The sequence below is a fragment of the Calonectris borealis genome, chromosome 2 (genome assembly GCF_964195595.1).
Source record: "Calonectris borealis chromosome 2, bCalBor7.hap1.2, whole genome shotgun sequence".
NCBI classification, from domain to species: Eukaryota; Metazoa; Chordata; class Aves; order Procellariiformes; family Procellariidae; genus Calonectris; species Calonectris borealis.
The window spans coordinates 100405996-100426271 of NC_134313.1; the positions used below are offsets into that span (position 1 = coordinate 100405996).

At 39.2% G+C, this 20276-nt stretch overlaps 1 long non-coding RNA gene across 1 annotated transcript; it reads right to left on the reverse strand.

Annotated features, from left to right (window-relative positions):
- Positions 1 to 857: 857 nt before the first annotated feature.
- On the reverse strand, positions 858 to 3807 carry LOC142078252 (uncharacterized). Its single transcript, XR_012672166.1, has 4 exons — positions 3693 to 3807; positions 2186 to 2469; positions 1649 to 1843; positions 858 to 937 (listed from the first exon to the last, which is right to left on the reverse strand). It is a non-coding gene; the product is annotated as an uncharacterized LOC142078252 (long non-coding RNA).
- Between the last annotated feature and the right edge of the window lie 16469 nt (positions 3808 to 20276).

Consider the following 20276-nt stretch of genomic DNA (forward strand, 5'->3'; position numbering starts at 1 on the left):
TTCTCAAACATTGGCATATTCAGTTAATTTCAGTATTAAAACACTGTCAAATTAATATACTAGTCTCTTCCACTTCAGAAGCGGATTAGATCACACAAAATGCGATGGCCTTCATCTGAGCCCTCAACTCTCTTTTCCCACATCACAAAAATCAATATTTGCTTTTCCAAAAAGAACTGCAATTGGCGGTAGGTGATTAGGAGAAATGAAGTCTGAATACTAACTGTACCCAATGGCAGTAAATGTACAGGAGGAAAGCATGAAATAATTTCTGAATCTCACTGTTTGTTGAAAATAAAAAGCATTTCCGTATTAGACATTACTTCTTTCAGGAAAATGAATCAGAGGTGGAACAAAATATCCCTGGTGCCCTCCTGCTTATGTACAAAGTTCTGTTTCCTGAATACACCAGTGCACAGCAAGAGACAACATCTCTGCTCACCACTCCAAGGCCCCATAGCACGATGTGCTTGTTCAGGATCACACTCCCACGGACTGTTCTCTGCTTCTTTCACCCACTCTTCCCACTTATTTCTTCCATTCCTTTCACATATCTTTCCATTCAAACAACACTCTTTGAACTTCATTCACTCCTGTAATACACATTTCTAAATGGCCTTACATGCACCTTTACTGTGGGCAGTTGCATGCCCATGTTTTGGCAGGGGAGACACTATTGTTTCATAAAGATGCTTATTTGTTTCTAAATGCTTGTGGAAAAGGAACACATCTTTTCCCACTATGGTTTCATTACGCTTTAAAACAGCCTTTCACGAGGTATATATAGTAGCAGCAGCAGGGAGCAGCCTACACTTGAGGCTAGCAGTCTCACAGAAATACTGTGCAAATATGACTTACCACTTTCTCCTCTTTCATGCAAGACTTGAATAACTGGCACTGCCTCATGCCTGTCAAAAGACTGCTCTGTAAATCCATTCTGAGCAAAAAGGAAAATAAGTAAAATGCACATGTTCACCAAGTCTGTTTTTTCACCTTTTGAACTCTAGAACAGCTTTTTAAAGCAATCAGCTATAAGTGCAAATGATACCCTGCTGCCACTTAGCCTCCTTTCCCAAGAAGCCCATTTGCAAAGTATTATTTGTTTATTTCTCTCAGGACAGAAATAAGCATTAAGCATGGGAAAGTTAATACACTTCATAATGATAAACCAGGGGTTTAAATGAGCACGAAAACTTGCTGAGGCAAAGCCTTTAAAATTATTTTAAAGCTCTAATAGGATCTCTTGCATGCATTTGAAACATATGTGCACACAAAGCACTGACCCAGGACATTGTCACTGCTGTTTCTATTATCATTATGACTTTGCAAGCTGTGTCTTATTAATGAGCATTTAGTGCAGTGCTTTACCTATTGTGGGAACCACTGTATCTTTGACATGTCCCCCCTTTTTCTGAGAACCATCCCCTAATTAATATGAAACTGCTGTGAAATAAGGTAATACTACGTGTAACAGAAGAAGCCCAGAGCAGAAGACTTGCATATTGACAAGACAGTGCAGCATAATGCAGAGATACCTGTGCTACCTGAATGACCAGCAGCAATCCAGCATGAGCTAAGTGTGGTACCTCCCCATGCAAAGAAGGGAGACATTGAATTACCCCTGCCAGCATTACGTAAGAAGACTCACCTCAGAGAGACGGAAAACAAGAGAAGGGAAGAATCATTGTTTTTAAGCACGCAAATATGTGGTGTCCTTTTCCTTTGCAGCCAGCCACCCAATCACGCTCATGGAGAGCACACACAAAATTTTTCCTTCTGGCAGAAGAGAATGGAGACGATAGACAGGTCACCGCACCAGGCTGGTGCTAGGGAAGAACTTAGCCTGTCCAAGAGAGGAAAGGAAAGTAGAGTCAGCAAACAGAGTCTGCTTCCGTAAACAGATGCCACAAAACTGCGCATATGCAGGAAAGACCTCATTTAAACGTTAGATGAAGTAGTACTGCAGCAGGTTTTGCCTCCTACTTAATTCCTGCTGATTCAACTTAATTCCTAGAGTCCCCAAGAACAGTGCAGCTCCCATGGCTCTGTCTTTTCTCATCCCAAAGGCATATATGATGCAAAGCTGTATGCATGAACAGTCTGGGCTGGACTGTGCTTTCAGAGGCACAGGCCTTTGTATCTCCTGCAGCACACTCAGTCTCCCACAGGATGGCTGATGCCATACCTTTCCTGAACGTGTGTCGCTTCCATGTGACAGCACAAGTTGGAGAGGTTTCTTGGAAGTCCTCGTGTATCTGTGAAGAGACTCACATGCCTGGTCCATGGAGGGAAGCAATCTATTGCAGTACACAGACATGATGGGCTCCTTCCCATGTACACCTTCTCAGATCCAGATCCTTTTTTCATGCAACTTTCTCAACTCTTCAAATCAAGACTTTGTAATTGACCCTGCCAGCCAGAATTGCAATACTTCACGTACCTTCAGGTTTTGTTTGGCTCCAAATTCATCTGTCAGGCAAACAAGGACGAAAATAAAAATGATGTGAGCTACTAAGCAGGAAACTTTATCCATTTAAAGAAAATCTTCAAACAGTTATTAAAATGCAAGCTTAACTTTTCATCTGCTGCACAGAAGCAGCCTCAGTGAGAGAGTCACTATTGACTACAGAGCAGATTTTTCCCATTCTAATGTTTGTTTTAATGGTTGTTTCAAGTGCAGCATATAACCAGTGAGCAGTTAAATTTTGTGCCTGTGAGAGAGCTGTTATGTGTTGAAATCCCACAGCATGTTCACTGCTAAGCAACATTCAGCTTCTAGCCTCTGCTCGAACTCTGATATTCTTTGATTTCCACATCCACATTCTAGTCTCCATTAAATATAACTCTGTCAAGTGGTCTACACATATAAATGCTAATTGACTACTGCCTAACCCAAAACTCATTCACGATTTCAATGCAAAGGCTTCCACTGACCTCGTGGTTCAGCACTTTGATGAACAAAAAAGCCTCATAATGGTAGACTCACCTGAAGAAAAACTCTCTCTGTTTAAGTTAAGTGATTTTCTTTTTTCCTAAAGCAATTATCTCTGAGTTCAATAAAAAGAATGTTAGACCTTTAAAAAACATTTCTAAAAAAATTAAAGACTTATTCTTTTAAGAGTATTTTCCCTACATCAGAAAACATCTTTAAAGTATAACAATGCTGTTCGGAAGTATCAAATGAAACTTTTTTCTCCTAAGAAAATGTCAATTTTTAAAAATAAATTGAGCCTTTTGAAAGTGGTCAATATTGTTGGAATATCTTCCTATGAATATGATAATCACTGAGCCATCAGGCTAGCTAATTTCACTGAAAGGCTCAAAATGTGTGGGACGATAGCTTTACAAGGTGTCAGGCTGATAGAGGCCACGACTACTCATCTGCCAATCTACAAACCATTTTTCCTAAGAAAAGGAAATAACTGAAAAAGGCTGATTGCATAGCTAACCAGGTCTTGCAGATACAGAAACCCATAAAAGCATGTATATTTACTATGGGAACCTGAACAATGGAGTGCTTTTACCATCCAGTAATGTGAGAGTACTTGGGAGAACTGTTCTTGCTCCATTTACTAGTTTATAGGCAGACAGAGATTGCTGGCTGTAACAGGAACTATCAAACAAGACTTGTTTTGGTGGTTTTTTGCTTCTAAGAGTTGTGAAAAGTTTGCAAAAAGAAGGTGTTTTTTTACCTCCGTTGTGGCGATGAGTACCTAATGTAGAAGTAGTTCTCAGAAACAATAAATCATGCATTTTGATTCTTCTGATTGTTACAGGTGAATCTTCTTTTATTGGAATCAGCACTACCACCACTGACTGAAAAATATTCTAATTAGTCTGTGTTACAATGACTCTTCTCATTTTTATAAGTTCACTGCAGTTTAGGAAAAAAATACTCAGAAATTCAGTAATAAACATTTTCTCATTTAAAATTTAAATAATTGTCAAAAAATAGTTGAAAAAAATATTGAAAAAATGTTGAAAAAAGTGCCACAAATGAGATCATTAGGAAAAAAGCCAAACTGGGATCAAACTAAGAGTTGTGCTCATGTAGAGCCTCATTCCATAATGAATTAAGATTTTTTGACTTGTTTTGAGAGAACATGGCATAAATGACATCTTCTTATATGTTTACTTTTGTTTATTAGTAAGTGACTGACTGACTGGTTCTGCTTGACCTTCCTTATTCCATTAAAATTTTAGCTACCTATTATTTCAGCTCATTTGTTTTTTGCCAGCTGTATCTTTCTGGAAAGGTACATAAGTAGCATACCCATATTGTATTTCAACATCTTATTCCAAGACACAGAACTGACATCCACAAATAACGCACTGCTACAGAAATCTGTTCCACTCCATGTGGCTATGCTAGCAGGAGTTTTCTGTTTGCATTTTTTTTTAACACACATCAAGTCATTCTTCTTAAAAGGAATCATAGCCTTCTGTGTTAAAGTTTCATAAGTACAAAGCTAGGTACAAACAGAACATTTTCAGACAACATTAATTCCTCTACTGCCCTGCAGGAATCAACCTTTGTAAATATATTAATTACCTAGAAATATAGTGAATCTCTCTGCCTTGCTGAAAGGCAGTGTATGGTGGCATGACTTGGTGTGGTATGCAACTATCATGCTAACCTGTTGGAGAGAGCTTTTACTCCTTTGGTGAACAAGCCCAAATCTTGCGATCTACCACCTTCGTCTTCCAGGTATCCCACCTCTTAACTGTAGTCTTTTCCTGGGTGATGTTTTAAGAGATAAAAAAGACATCATCTCACCCATCCAGATGCTCATTGAGTCACTTCACTGCACCAGTGGAGGAGGAGTGTTCCACTGCAAGCTACGGGTACAGCATGAAATGTGAGGAGGGAACAGCTTGACAGGAGAGCGGGGCTCTGCCTACAGCACGGCTGCAAGCTAGCTACAGCATGGCTACTACTGACAGACAATTTCACCTTAGATTCACAATTAGTAAGTTCTATGCTGGTCAGTCTCCCCAGCCCAGGAGGTTTTCTGAGCAATAAGAAAATACTCTGCTCTGTTTCCTACGTGGCTGAAAAGATATTTGAGAGGATAGGCTGTGCAGCCTTTTGCTGTTGTGCAATAGCATAGCACAAGACAGGATTCAATCTCCAGTGCACAAATCTGTGTATCATTACCCCGCAAATGCACCTTTGAGTGCCATCTCTTTTGCAATAGCCCTTTCACAGTCTTATCACTGTGATCACTTATTTTCTGTTCTTTTCTTCACAACTAGTTTGATTCTTAAAGTCTTGCTCAGCTCAGCTTTCCATGCAGTACATGATCCAGCTGGAAGCCTTCTCTTGTTCTTGCTTTCCAAACCCATGAATTTTCCCTAGCTCAACACACTTTCTCTTCCCTCTCCTGTTTCTCCTGTTGCAGTCTAAAGCAAGGCTTCTTTCTGTTCCTTCACATTTACTACTCTTGCTATAAACATCTTCTAATCTGTTACTTGCCATCTGAAACAGATTGCCTCTTTTTCTCTGCCTCATCAATTCATTCCCTCTTTTCAAATCTTAATCAAAAGCATTGATTTTGTCCCTGCCCTGTATCTTTTAATTTTTTTCTTCATGTTATCGGCTTTATGTCTGACTGCCTTAATTAACTCACTGCAGAATGTCTTTACACAACTACTTTCTGTAACTTATAGTCTTCTGTATCTGTGAGGGGCATTTCAGAGTACATTATTTATGACATTTTCTGTAAAACAGAGCACAATTGTATTCCTGTGGTCTGCCAATAAATCAGTCTTACCTATAATAAAGTTACATCCTGAAAAGGAAGACTGTATATCATATCCGTACAATAGAATTAATGAATCAACTGCTTTAGAGTATACCAAATTAGCTCGTCTTTTAAAATTTTCAAATAATACTTGGATCATCTGAAGGGTAGAACTCATTTGAGGTAAAAGCAAAGCATTTTGACCAAGTTAAATGAGTAAAACTTGGTCAAATTATGACCAAGGCTCCCCGCTTACTTTTATGAACTATGGATATGCATTGGAAACTCTATGCATCTGCCCCAGCATTTTAAATTTACTGTAGGTGCAACTCCAATTCCTGCTGAACACCTGACAACCTCACAGGTGGTCTCTTTGCAGAGACAATCAAATGACAAAAAGCAAATGACAATCCAAAGCCAATGATGGAAGACATCAGATGTGTCTGACCCTGTCCCTCAGGGAGCCGCTGGTCCTTGCTGCACCCTGACAATTTCATGGTCAATGTCATTATGTCAGTAAGTTGCACAGATTGTAGAAGTATCTCCCAGGAAAGGTATTTTCCACTGATGAGGGACACAGAGATGTTAACACTGCTCTTGCCCACACTCAAATTGCCATGGGGATAGAATTTTACTCGCCAGTATCTGCATTAATTAATCCAATTTAATTTTTTCATAGAAAGCTTAAGAATTACAAAAATTTTTGATAACTGCATTTTTATTTTAGTAGATTTAATTATGTCTGTAGCCTAGTAACTGATAAACTAAGTCCTATTCTAGGTCATACTCCCTGGCAGTAATCTTTCAAGAATACATTCTCAGGGAGGAAAGCAGGAGACAGAAGATAAGGAAATCAGTTCAGGAGAAAAAGAAACCAGGCCATAGCATACTTAATCGAGACAATAAGGTCAGATGGCTGGGCAAAGAATTGCAGGGGAAAGAAGCAGTAGACTTTAATGTATGTCCAACGTGGAGAAAGGATACGCAGGAGAAGAAAACCTAATCAAGTCCTGAAGACTGCTGTTAATGTTTCTCAAATGTGGAAAAAAAAGTCTCTACTCATTTTGCTTTAAATGAATGAGATAGATATGCTTTAGATAATGCTTTTAGATAAGCTTTTTAGAAATGCTTTAGATAAAAGAGATAGATGTATTTATTTGTCTTCTAGTCTTAGTTTACCACATCAGCCATTGCTGTGGTTAACACATGGATGACATCAGTCTGTGACAGGAAATATCCTCTCTATTAACATGTGGTTGATAACCTGAAAACGTGAGAGGCTCTACTTTATGAATACATTCCTATGCACCTCCTTTCTGTCTTTCAGAAGACGATGATGTCTTTCTTATAATGCAAAGACTTTAAAAGAAGTGAAAAAGTGGTCTGGTCCCCAATCTGCTGCACTGTTAACTCTAAATCAGTTTAACACCACCCTGGGAATGGCATGCCCTACCGCTCAGGGGAATAGACGTAACCAGTGAGAAGGACAAAGCTGGTTTTGCAGTGCTCTGTAAACATACCAGTGGGAACCAAAACAGATGCAGAGAGAAGTTTTCTGGAACAGTGCTTTTACAGCCTATGTGACTTATGGACATACCTGCACTGACTTTGTCCCTGGGGCAGGGACTGACGGGTCTGGGCTGAAGTGGGACGCCTGGGCCACGGGCAGGGGTTTCCCTCAGGGCCTTCACAGAAATAACCCAGTCAATGTAAAGAAGTAACTATACATCAAACTCTCTCTTGAAATTTTCTCAGGTAACATAGAAACATACATTGTTTGAGCTTCTATCAAATATATATCACACATCATCAGCATAAAAATTCTGTCATATGTGTTGTTTTCAGGTAGAAAATATCTAAGCATTTAGCGGTGTTTTGTACTACGTAACTCAAAGCATACACAGGGCTGATTACAGCAAAAACACTGGCACCTGTGGGCTGACAGAAATCGTGCCTATGACTGTTAGAGAAACCTATTTGGCAACTGAGAGGCACTTGTCTTAACTTGTTTTGCTCATTTTATTTTAAAGACAATGTTTATTGTCATAGAAATGCAGAAGAATTCTGTTTCCACAATCTGCAAACGAACAAGCCTCAGGGAAAGAGGGAGAGGAGTCCAGCTCACACGGCATGAGGAGGCAGCTCCCTGTCTTCAGCAGCTCACTGAAGGAGAGCGAGGCAAGTTCGATGGCTCCCAAAGAACAGGAGCTGTTCCAGCCAGCGCTTTGCAAGGCAACTGTCCTGCTGAGTTAGGAACCACAGCCCTGGCCTTCTCACTAAATTTGAGCACACTTTTTTCCTGAAGACTACTCTGCTCATTAGAAAAAGGAAAATGTGTATAGGCATGAATCACTGAGCAGCAGTAAATAGATAAATAAAAGTGGGAAACCCTGTTCTGCAAAAAGTGAAACACACTGTCTCTCCATTGTCTTCCTGAGCAGCCATTCCTCAGGATCCAATCCCATCTCTAAAAGGCCTTTTAATTTATAAATTTCTCATCCTTAAATCAGGTAGCCTCCCTCCTTACAGCTTCCATGGCGATTCTTGCCCATCAACCTACCTAAAATATGGACTTAAAAAACTGGTTTGCCTGTAGCGATAGTCCGTATTTTGTCTACTCTTATGTGAACAATTAATCTTCAAGGCCTAACAAACTTTCACTGATGGCTTTCTGCAAGGCACAAAGATTTCTCCTGGCATTCCCAGCCTACTTCAGTAAAGGTGAAGCTATAATATACTCACTTAATGCTCAGAATACAAAACGGAGTTTGTAATTTAATACAGATTCAAAATAGCAAAGAGAATTCACATTTATAGATCGAGGTTTCCTGAGCTGCCATAGAAACTCTGAGGAAAAGTTATGCAGCTTTGCCACAAAGTCTGTATCAGAAATGCACTTAGAACCTAAATCCTGTGATTTCACTTTCATTTTTTATTTTTATAGGAATTTTATGTGTATTCTCTAGGAATATCTTTACTCTGAAGTATTTTCTTTTATGGAAGAATGACTAAGACACTGATAAGGGCCATTAGAATTCTCAGAGTTTAACAAGGATCTGTGCATGTTTGCATAAATAATTAGGTTCAGAACAAGTCTTCTAGATGAGGACTCTATATTAGCACTTGCAAAATGCTCACACCATGTTTCTAGTGCTTATGTTTGGTTCTAATTTAAAGTTGTCTTAATTCAGTGGCATCAATTACCATTTCCAGTGACACAATTTTTCATTCATGTGTTCAAAATAATAATTTTTGCTTGTCATTTCAGTTCTATGCCCCCATTTGCCCACCCTTCCCCCCCAGAGAAGCATGATTCAGCACCCCTGTCGGGTGAGGTGTGGCTCACAGACAGTATCTGCCAACATGACATTATGGACGCTGACAAACATGGACTGTTCGGCAGTTGGAAGAGCTCAACAGAGAGACCGACATACCCCTATGCAGGAGCATCTCTACTGAAGACCCAGCAGGGTCAGTTTTTATCATTCACACCGTCATGTGTTCTTCCCTCCTTACAATTTTATCATGTTGTAACGCAATACATCATATGCCAGCGGGCATTTCAGGGTAGTTTGGTTTATTTGGACGAAATACATGTTTATGAAGAGAGCTGGAACTCTTTAGGAAGGAACTTGTTTTTCATGGCTTTGTTTCCAGCATGCAAAACAATTAAGTGATCGTTGGATTTTCTGCAGGCAACCAGTTATGTGTTGTTGACTTTCCCAGCTTTTGGGACCTATAAAAATCCAATGGCTAGAGGGGCTGGAAAATACTCCCAGAAGCTGGTGACACCTTTCTCTCACTTTTCTCTCCACCCTTCAGATTGGTTCCAAATACATTTTAGATTAGGGAAAGTTGTCAGTCATGGACTCCTTTTTGCAAGCACTCTCTTCATCTTGTCTAATGACCTTCTTTCTGATATCCATGTTGTGAATGGCAAGTGAGATGTAAGCTTTCTCTCCATCTCCTTATGGCAGGGACTAGAATAGAGTGTAAGAATAGGAAAGCAAGCATATGGACAAAGATGGTAGGGATTTCCACACAGGAAAACAAAACTGATATGGGAGGACATCAGCCCATGGTCCTCCAAATAACCACTCATCGACACAAGGAGGAAGTCAAAAACAGGGAATCCAAACAATCTTGTAATATTTAGACCAGAAGATACTTTTGAAATTGCACTTCGTCAGATTTTTTATTGGCTGAGAGTTTTTTACTTCACTATTTCTAGCCATTCGTACTTGGGTAATGAGAATAAACAAGTGAATGCAGAGCAGGCAGAGAATGCCCCTGTCCTCAGGATGGATGCATTAAATCACACTCCTAACAGAATGGGGGAAGAAAGCGATGAAACAACAGTAAAGGAGAAATAAGAATAACATGATCCTAGTCCTACAGCAATGGGTCACACCAAGTACATGTATCTATACACGTTATACAATCACAAGTTCCTAGTCACTGGAAAAAAATTATGCAGATTCTTGAATACTCTTTCAGAATGGTACAGTATCTCTTTCCCGTATTTTTAGACGGACCTTCAGACTATCCATCTCAGCATGACAATTTCTCAGAAACAGAGGGAGGAGGGGTGGAAACAGTCTGCAGCACAAAAATGGAATTCTGGAAGTACTACTATTACTGAGATAAAGGGATAGCAATATAATGTAAACAAACAATTTGTAAGAGTTTGAAAGCAAGCTCCCATCTGTTCTCGATACACAAAAATGCTACAGAAGGGACTATAATTTACAGCATAAATGGTAGTACTGTTAACCTCAATTTAACAGGAGAAGGAAAACTGCTATACATGTCAAACATCATAGCATTATATAAATGATCCACAAAGAGCCGAAAATCAAGACACAGAAATAATGTGGTATGAGTTATTCCACAAGGAAGCTGGGGCCAGAAGCCCACGTATACAGGTATGCCTGATACGCTTTGTCAAACCAGTGCTGAAACATACTCTGTGGTGAATAAAATACAATAATTCCCCAAATTCTTCACATCTTCTGAAAAAAAGACTTTTAAAAATCTAATATAGTAATGATTCTGTCAATAATCCATAATCACTCTATAGCAGCTGCTGTGAATCACCGCATTTCTCACTCACAAACCCAGAATGGCAAATAAGGCTGTTCGGGCATACACGTCCTCTCCAGCAGGGCACTGTGAGTAGTGTGGCATTTGTAACAGCACTTAGATGATTTGGGAGCACAAATCCCCCTCAAAGTCATGGCACAGACAAAAGAATTTAATCTGCCATCACAGATGCAGGATTCCTTTTCTAAATGGATTGGTGATGAGAGCAGCTAGAATTACAGACATCAGAAAGAGTTATTTCGTTCTGCTAGTTGAGAGGAAAGAACATTTTCCAGTTCTTCAGCAGAAATACACTTGCTGAAGTCATTACGATGAAACAGGTCTTACCCGGAAACTAGACTGACTACAGGGATGTACATTTGGCCTATTTCACAGAGGCGGCTATTTTCCTGCAATTACCTGGGAAGGGGAAAGAAAGGAGGCTTTGATGCACTAGGTAGAACCACAAATATTACAGACTGATTTACTGAATAAAGATTCATATTATACATGAAAAAAAAATCTTTTTTTTCTGTATTAAACATTATTTTCCTCTTAATGCAATTGTTGCAATTTTGCTGTTGATTTGTGTTAGTACAGGGTAAATGTTGTTGAATTTAACAGCTTTGCCCAAATGATATTCCTTGGAAGGCTATACAAAAAACTTTAAAGGGTGCAAAGGGCATTTGTACATGGGGAAAAACTGGAAACACATTGCTGCTAGAATACAAAGGCTATACTTGCCCATCAGTGGCAAGCAAATGTTTTGCAGCAATATGGCTCATCTGGAAGGACAGAGGTTTAATTGGGTGCCATCTCCACATTGCCAAAAGTTACAAGTCAAAGCTACAAAAATCATGACTTCTTTAAAAAGAGAAATTTTCTCCGGTGTTTCAAGAAAGCAATTGGAACTGTCTCCACAGAGGTGTGTTTTTTGTAGTATTTAAAAGGGATTTTTTGTTAAATGCTACCCAGTGATGTGACAGTCTCCACCATGTGTTACAAACTGGCAATACTGGTGACCTGCATCAGTATACAAGGCTCTCCAGCCTGTCTGAGGCAGCCCAGATACGTTTTAAGTGCAATGAGGAATCATGTAGAAGGTGGTTGGGATACTTTCATCTAAAAATGGGATGCACCTCATTTAAGAAAAAAGATCAATCTACAAATCAGCTTCTTTGGTTTGAAATGAATATTACAAAACAATGCATTTGCTCAAGTCTCCTGTTCCACCATATCCCTGCCCTTACTGGGACACCTATACAGCAGTGAGAGATCTTGATCCCAAAAGCTGGTGATCAGCAGCACAAAGTCCAGTTGCAGGCCAGTAATTAGTGATGTACCCCAGGGATCATACAGGGTCCAGTCCTGTTTAACATCTTCATTAACAATCTGGATGATGCGGCAGAGTGTACCCTCAGCAAGTTTGCTGATGACACCAAACTGGGAGGAGTGGCTGATACACCAGAGGGTCGTGCTGCCATCAAGTGCGACCTTGACAGGCTGGAGAAATGGGCTGACAGGAACCTCCTAAAGTTCAACAAGGGTAAGTGCCAAGTCCTGCACCTGGGGAGGAACAACCCCATGCACCAGTATATGCTGGGGGCCCACCCAGCTTGGCAGAAAAGGACCTGGGGCGTCCTGGGGGACACCAAGTTGACCATGAGCCAGCAATGTGCCCTTGTGGCAAAGAAGGCTGATGGTATCCTGGGCTGCACTAGGAGTGTTGCCAGCAGGTCGAAGGAGGTGATCTTTCCCCTCTGCTCAGCACTGGTGAGGCCACACCTGGAGTACTGTGTCCAGTTCTGGGCTCCCCAGTACAAGAGAGATATGGACTGGAGAGAGTCCAGTGAAGGGCCACAAAGATGATGAAGGGACTGCAGCATCTCTCCTATGAGGAAAGGCTGAGAGAGCTGGGACTGTTTCACCTAGAGAAGAGGAGGTTCATAGGAGATCTTATCAATGTGTATAAATACCTGAAGGGAGGGTGTAAAGAAGATGAAGCCAGGCTCTTTTCAGGGGTGCCCAGTGATGGGACTAGAGGCAATGAGCACAAACTGAAACACAGGAGGTTCTCTCTGAACACCAGGAAACACTTTTTCACTGTGCGAGTGACCAAGCACGGGCACAGGTTGCCCAGAGACGTTGTGGAGTCTCCTTCCTTGGATATATTCAAAAGCCGTGTGGACATGGTTCTGGGCAACCAGCTGTAGGCAGCCCTGCTTGAGCAGGGGGGTTGGACTAGATGACCTCCAGACATCCCTTGCCAACCTCAACATTTCTTTGATTCTGTGATTCCATACTTATTGCTTGCCAGGCAAGGTTGGTACTATCTTTGTCTCCATAGGTGACTTCCACTCACACCAGAAGACTCTTATCTTTATTGTGACAGTGCCATATACAAGACTTCCAACTCTTAAATTATTTCAGTTTCCATGTTTACTGTCAGTAGAGAAGAACACATTTGAATCATTGGCTTTATCAGCAAATTGGCAATGTGCTTTCAGGACCTTACATATTGAAACACATTGCTTCTAATCCTAATGTGCAAGACTTTGTTGACAAACACTGCTCGAGTTTCATTAGGTTACTATATTTCATCTTAAATTACGTTTCTTTAGGGAGACATCTAGCATCCCAATGAACAATAACAGATGTGACTGTTTTGGCTCAGTACCAGTCACCAGATATATACAAATTCCTGGAGGATGCTTTCACCGTAACAAGCTTTTTGTTGTTTAACAGCAGATTATCACTGACAGTAACTGCTGCTGATAACTGCCCATTAAATCTTTTAACATACAGGATACATACATAGGTGCTAAGTGCTGAACAACTTCATGTGTGGCATCTAATACCTGGAAGTCACTGAAGCAGCATGTTTCTGCCACAACATATACACACACGATATGTTGAGGATAGGAAGATGCCCGAGATAACTCATTACACGAGACCAAACTTCAACTCGGACTTAAAAAGGTGCTTGTGAAAGCTTACTGGGTGTTCTGCTTCCTGGTTAGAAGGGTCAGAGAAGAAAGGTGGGGAAACTGGCTTATAAAGGGTGATGCATAGGGAATGACCAAGGGGGGTGATGGTGCTGGGGAAGCCAGGTGACCCCTACTCTGAGCAGGGAGGGTGAGGAAGGTGCTTGGGGTAGCCTCCATTTACAGGACAGATACAGGACGCTAGGAAGAGGAGGTACGAGAGAACATAGCTTCATGCTCTGATAGAGGTGTCAGCAGAATTGCCAAAAGCTGCCAAAAGCAACTACTGGCAACTTTACAAATGGAAACTGGTACGTTCACAAGACGCAAGCACATGATTCTGAAAGACCAACACATGTTACTGAGAAATGTAAGAGTTTCTGAAAGACATATTCCTGTGCTGTAATAGCTATATCAAGTAATTCACACTAGATACTCCTTTCAATACAAGATGCCATTTCTCCTAGACATCTTGACAGTGAAAAATAATCACCTGACTGTGAAATGGCTAGTGCAGTCCCAGTGCTTTCTTATCAGCACTAGAAAGTTCATATGCTAGACTAGGAAAAAAACTGATTCAGAGAAACAGTGATATAAAAGAATCAAAGCAGCAGTTAGATAAAAGACCACTGAAAATTAGGTGCAGATATCTCTCTAGTGTTCCTTTCTTTTAAGGACAAAACAATACAAATTCTTTAGCAGAAGACACATAAGGCTTTATTTTAATAGGCAATGGTGATGACATCAACAAAGTGTACTAGGACAGCTAATTTATGTGTATAATAGTCGCTACACCTGCACAGACCAGAATTTGCATACTCTAATACTTATATATTTGCTTAAATTATACTAAGACCCTTAACATTATCAGAGTAGTGTAAGTTGGCATCTACATAAATGAAAGCTAAGCCCACTGCTACCTAATGTGCTTATGCAAAGGAGATGTGCTCTCAGATATTGTCTATGCAATTAAGAAGAGCAATACACATTTTGGTCAAGAAAGAGATTTTTTAGATCATATTAACTGAAAATGCAACAATTGTTTTATCACAAACAAAAAGTAGACGTAAAATAAAAAACACATTGAAAGAATATACACCACACTTATTCTGCATTACAGTTCTGTCCTGAAACTTTAGCACTTTGGTGCAGTATTTACTGTATGTCTTTTATGTTTAATGCAACATAAAGCCATCGTATTTAGAAGCAGTCCCTAGCTTCAAGACCTGATTCTCCGCTCTGTGAAATTAGGAGTACCTCAACTGAAAGAAAAATCAGCCACATAAAACCTGAATGCAAATTTTCTTGAAATCTTGAAGCTATGCTCTTCGCTCCCCTACAGTGAACATAAAAATGCATGCTCAGATTTCTGAAAGCATATCAGGAACATTATTTAGGTTACATGGCAAACAAACTACACTGAAGAAAGGACCCACAAGATCCTGGAAATTTTATTGCTGCAGAGCTCAGTCTTGGGGGAAAAAGAGAGAATTCTACTGACACATACTGAAAAAAAATAAACACATGGTTTTATGCGTGGAAAAGGAAGGGGGTAAAGCTGATGGTGGGAAAAACAAGTGCAATATCTCATAACAAGGGAGTTTGTTATTATTACAGCAACGCATAGGCTATTGTGCGTGGACATTTAGGATACAAGCAAGCACAGCATCAGAGGGAGCCCATATTGCAAGATTATTGTGATATTACCCTAAAAGAACTTCACAACAAAATCTGTGACCATAACAAAAGGGTTCAGTGAACTGCTTGATCACTGGAAATAATAGAACAATCTGCATCTGGACAAAATAATCCATGCCATAATTCACAAAAACAGCAGCTAAGAATAAATGGAGCAAACTAAAAAAAATGCAGTCCAGTTTTTGTGTTCACTTCAGTCAGTTGATGTTTCTCTGACACAGTTCCACTGGCAATGTAATACTGGGAAGCCATTATTACAACTCCCACCCTACAACACTATGCATGACTGTAGGTTTTCTCTCACACTGCTGTTCACAAGCCCTTTTATTCCTAAAGCTGGTATTAAGTGGCTAGTGTATTAGCTAGGACATCAGCAAATAGTGAGGTGCATAGGAGCAGATCTAAACAGCCACATGGTGGGTGCTGAGACCTGATACCCTGCAGTATATGTATCTGGAAGTTACTCCTGTGGTTTATCTCTAACGTGGTTCCAAAGACCAATGCTCATTAGTGTCTGGAAGGTACTAGTGCATTCCTAGAGTGCGTCCCTGGGCTTGCTTACTTACAATTTACTTCTGGAGTATCCGCACATAACCAAATTCCTGAACTCCCTATAAAGATACTATTTTTCGTAACAATTAGGGTATCTTTATGAAGTGCAATTTGTTGCCATGGATACTCAAGCTATTTCTGAATTAACTAGCTCAGGTACCAGATACTCAGGCCCTTGCTGGGATATACAACAAGTAAATGTGAAAGTGTCCTTCATTCTCCGATTAATTATTGCACAGACTCCAAGGGAAATCTCTGTGTTAGAGCTCTGGGAGGATGACAGCTTCTTCCCTCGTGAAATACCAAAGCCGTTTACCTCCTTGAATGGGAGAGAGAGCAGGGGAGTGGAAAGGTAAGATTAAGAAAAGTTTGGGACTCAGAAGTCTTAGGCTCTAATGCAAAGCTGTCTCCAGTTCTGGCTGACTTTACTGTAACTGTAAGGAATTATTTTCCTGCATTATTTTGTTGTAAAGTAGTTTGTTGGAGCTCTTTTTGACATTGGATAAGTACATTTCACTGTTAATTTGGAAACCTCAAGGAAGTGTGACTTAGAAATGGATCTGTTTGATGCTTTTGGGCAGCTTTCATGTACTCATGATGAGAATGTTTGGGTCTGGGCAGAGTTTTCAATAATTTGAATATGATGTTTTATTTGCCTGATTTTGTAGGCTCATCAGAAAAAGCTGTGGTTGTTCAACTTAGTTCCATTCAGTTCCATTCCATTAAAAATCTAATAAATAGATTTTTAAGAGAAATAATCCCATGACTACAAGATCAGTCAGCTAGCAGGATCTACACCATTCAACACCTAAAAGTATAAGAACTGTATGCATTCTGAGAACTTGTGATGCAAGCACATAATAGTGGATAACAAAGTTGAAAGATAAATCTGCACTGCTCTAACTACCACATAACCTACACCTCCCTATCCACCTACAAATAACTTGCAACCTTTATGTACTCTCTCAAATTTGACCCAGAAAGCAAAGACAGGTTTTGGGCTTCCTCTCCATTAATCCCAGACAATGTTTTGTAGTTCTGCTCTTTTGTTGATAAGGCCAGAAAATGATCAGATGAACTGGAGTATGCAAACCGGCACTGAGGAATAATGAAGCAGTTCTTGTGCAGTGTGATACACCTTTGCTCCCAGAGTTTTTCCAAATTTTTTTCTTTACAGAAACAGACATAAACAACTGTTGCGTAATAACATCTCAATAAAGCAGTCCACTTTAATGGCATTATCCTCTCTGGAATGAGGAATTATATTGTCTTGTGCTACTTAGTTTAGAAAAAAATTACACTTGATATCCTTCAAGAAGACATACAACCATGTGACATTTGATCACAGTAACATGGTGATACTTTGTGATGCTACAAAGACTATTAGTTAGGCGTTTATGAGATCTCTATTTTTGGCAGCAAGCAGATACCAGATACCTGACTTAAAGTTCATTTTCTAATTGGTGAACATGTGTTTCCACTATGCCTCACACTGGCCTAATTATCCTTAATTAATTCTTGCTTGGTTATGTTGTTGAAGAGAGTGGGTATTTGCAGAAACTTTACTTTGTGCTGATTTTAAGGAGAGAGAACAAAAACATTAGGAAGGCTTTAAAATAATTTTTCCAGCGTAGATAAGTTATTGCTGGTTACTCTGGCAGTTCAGCTAACTGCATTTTAACATTTGATGTTTGACTAAGTAACAAAGATCTTGTTCAGTCTTTAGGCAAAACTCTACTTTAGTCATTGACACCTAATGAGAACTTCAGAATCGGGTCATTAATACAATTCCACAATTGTGGGGAAAACACATACACGTCTTCCTCTGCAGCACAAAGCCAAACTTAGAAAAAGCTGCCCTAGCAGACACTTTGGTAAAGGCCTATATGTGACACTTTGCTTTTGCTTCATTTTTTTGGTGACTCAGATGGACTGCCTGAGACAGACAGACATATAGTGTCTGAAGATGATTATATGCCAGGTGGAAAGCATTTTCTAGAACCCAAAGCAAAAAACCAGCTTATTGATTTAAATATGTAATTGTTGGATTGTTGAGATTTGTTTGTTGTTTCCAATTACGATGGGCAGAATAGAGAATAATTCTAACTATAAAATATTAATGGCACTTAAGTTCTTCAGGCAAGAACACAGGAATAACTGGCATTTTCTTTTTTGCAGACTCTTACATTACTAATGCCCTCCAGTTATTTTGTTCTAAGTTGAGACCATCCCCCTGTTACTAACTCACCGCCAGCATTCAAACTGTCATTTGCATAAACTTTGCCTGCCTCTGGCAAGAAGACAGGAGAAATGCCTTTTCTGAAATCATCAAACAAGTACTTTTCCAAAAATAAATTGAGGATCGCAGCCATTTTTTAGTTTCTGAAATAAATTAAGCTTTCAGCCAATGTATCAAATTAGTATACATAGGGAAAACCTCAAAGAGAGCAAACTGTATTATAAATACAGTAAGTGTTGTGAAAGGGCATTTGAATTGGCATGTTAAACTGAATTAAAATGCAACAGCATCCGGACATAGGACTAATTCTTGTAAAGGTATTCTCTAAGGACTGATGTAGGAAGTAAGCCACCAGAACAAACTTGCTGATCGTGATACTGCATTTTATTCTATCTCCATTTTTTGCTTAATGTTAAATATGCATTCTTGCCAGACTGATCTCTCATTCTAAAAATTATGGGTTTCAATGAAGGAAACGGAAGGTCGAATTACATTAAACATTGCTTCAGTGTACATATACTGATAAAATAACTTTGAAAAATAAATACATAGTTGTGTTTTTCCCCAAATCCTTCCTTCCCATACTACTATTGTATAATACCTTGTACAGTATTCTAAACCTCTAAAAAGCCAACGACATTTTTCTCCATTCCTCTTCTTGTTTGCCTTTTACTTCATAACAATAATAAGTGCCCTTCACATAATAGTAATAATAGTAATAATAGTAATAATAGTAAAAGCTCTTACATGTTCTGGACTAAAATCAAATATTACAGGGCCTCTAGATTATGGACCATTTTCATAGCCCAGAGTCTAAACTGAAAAACATTCTCTGGATTTACACTGATATAATTGAGATGGGAATCAGATGCTGTTCTATAACTAAAAGCCCAATTATGTCAATCAAATAAATCTTCAGGAAGCTAGAAAGCTACATAAAACCTGATCATCCTGCTAATATTAATATATAATTAGTTAATAAGCCCCTACAGAGGGGAAGTCATTTAAAAAATTGTAGTGCTAGCTGTATTGCATTTTAAAGACTAATGTCACTTACAAAAAGGTGCACCTAACTGGGGTTTTTTGAATTGACATTGCTCCACCACTTTACCTTGCAGCAAGCTTAGTAATTCATTTAGGAGCTGCAAAAAGACAAGTTCAGAGACAGAAATCACAAGTCCATTATGTATATGAAGTCATTTGTCATCATGGATATTTTATGAGAATTTTATGAAGCTGTAACAGATGGTGAAACTTTTACTTGGGCTAAAAAGAATTTATGTTTCAAAAAGTAGCTCTATTTGATTTCATCAAATACATTTTTCACACATGAAGAGATTACAAAACATCTTAGTCTCCTGACTCTTGAAAGCTCTTTGACATGTAATATTTTGTCAGAAAATCTTGACAGAGTCAAAGCCAGCTGAGTAGAATCAGATTATGCAGAAAATGATGCATGGAATCTTAACCTACAAGAAAATCTGGATGATTTTGTAAAATGTAATAAAATAGAAGATGCAATAAAACCATGGAAATCAGGATTTGTATCTTATTATAAAAGAAATGTATTTTTCTTGTAAAAAGGAGAATAATCAGTTCTTAGTAAACACTTTCAGTCTTTGGATGTAGTACTTTATCCCTAGTAATATGGATATTAACAAAACATGATTTAGCTCAATTAACGTAGCTGCTATCATATCTTTATTCCATAAAGATGGCTATGTGCATTCATGAGCTTCCACCAATAGAAATTCTCTTGTCTAAAGAATCCTCTTAAGAGATTTGAACTATTTTTTCCTGTGATGTTGTGTTTGTTTCAAAAACTTTTCCCATACTTTCCCCTATCTAATAGTTGATAGAATGGCTGGTGAAATAGAGATTAAATGAGAGGCTGAGAAGTGCCAAAATAATCCAACATCACTTCCCAAACTGGTTCTACCATGGGCAAACTTCCTCATATCTACTCCTCACCAAAAG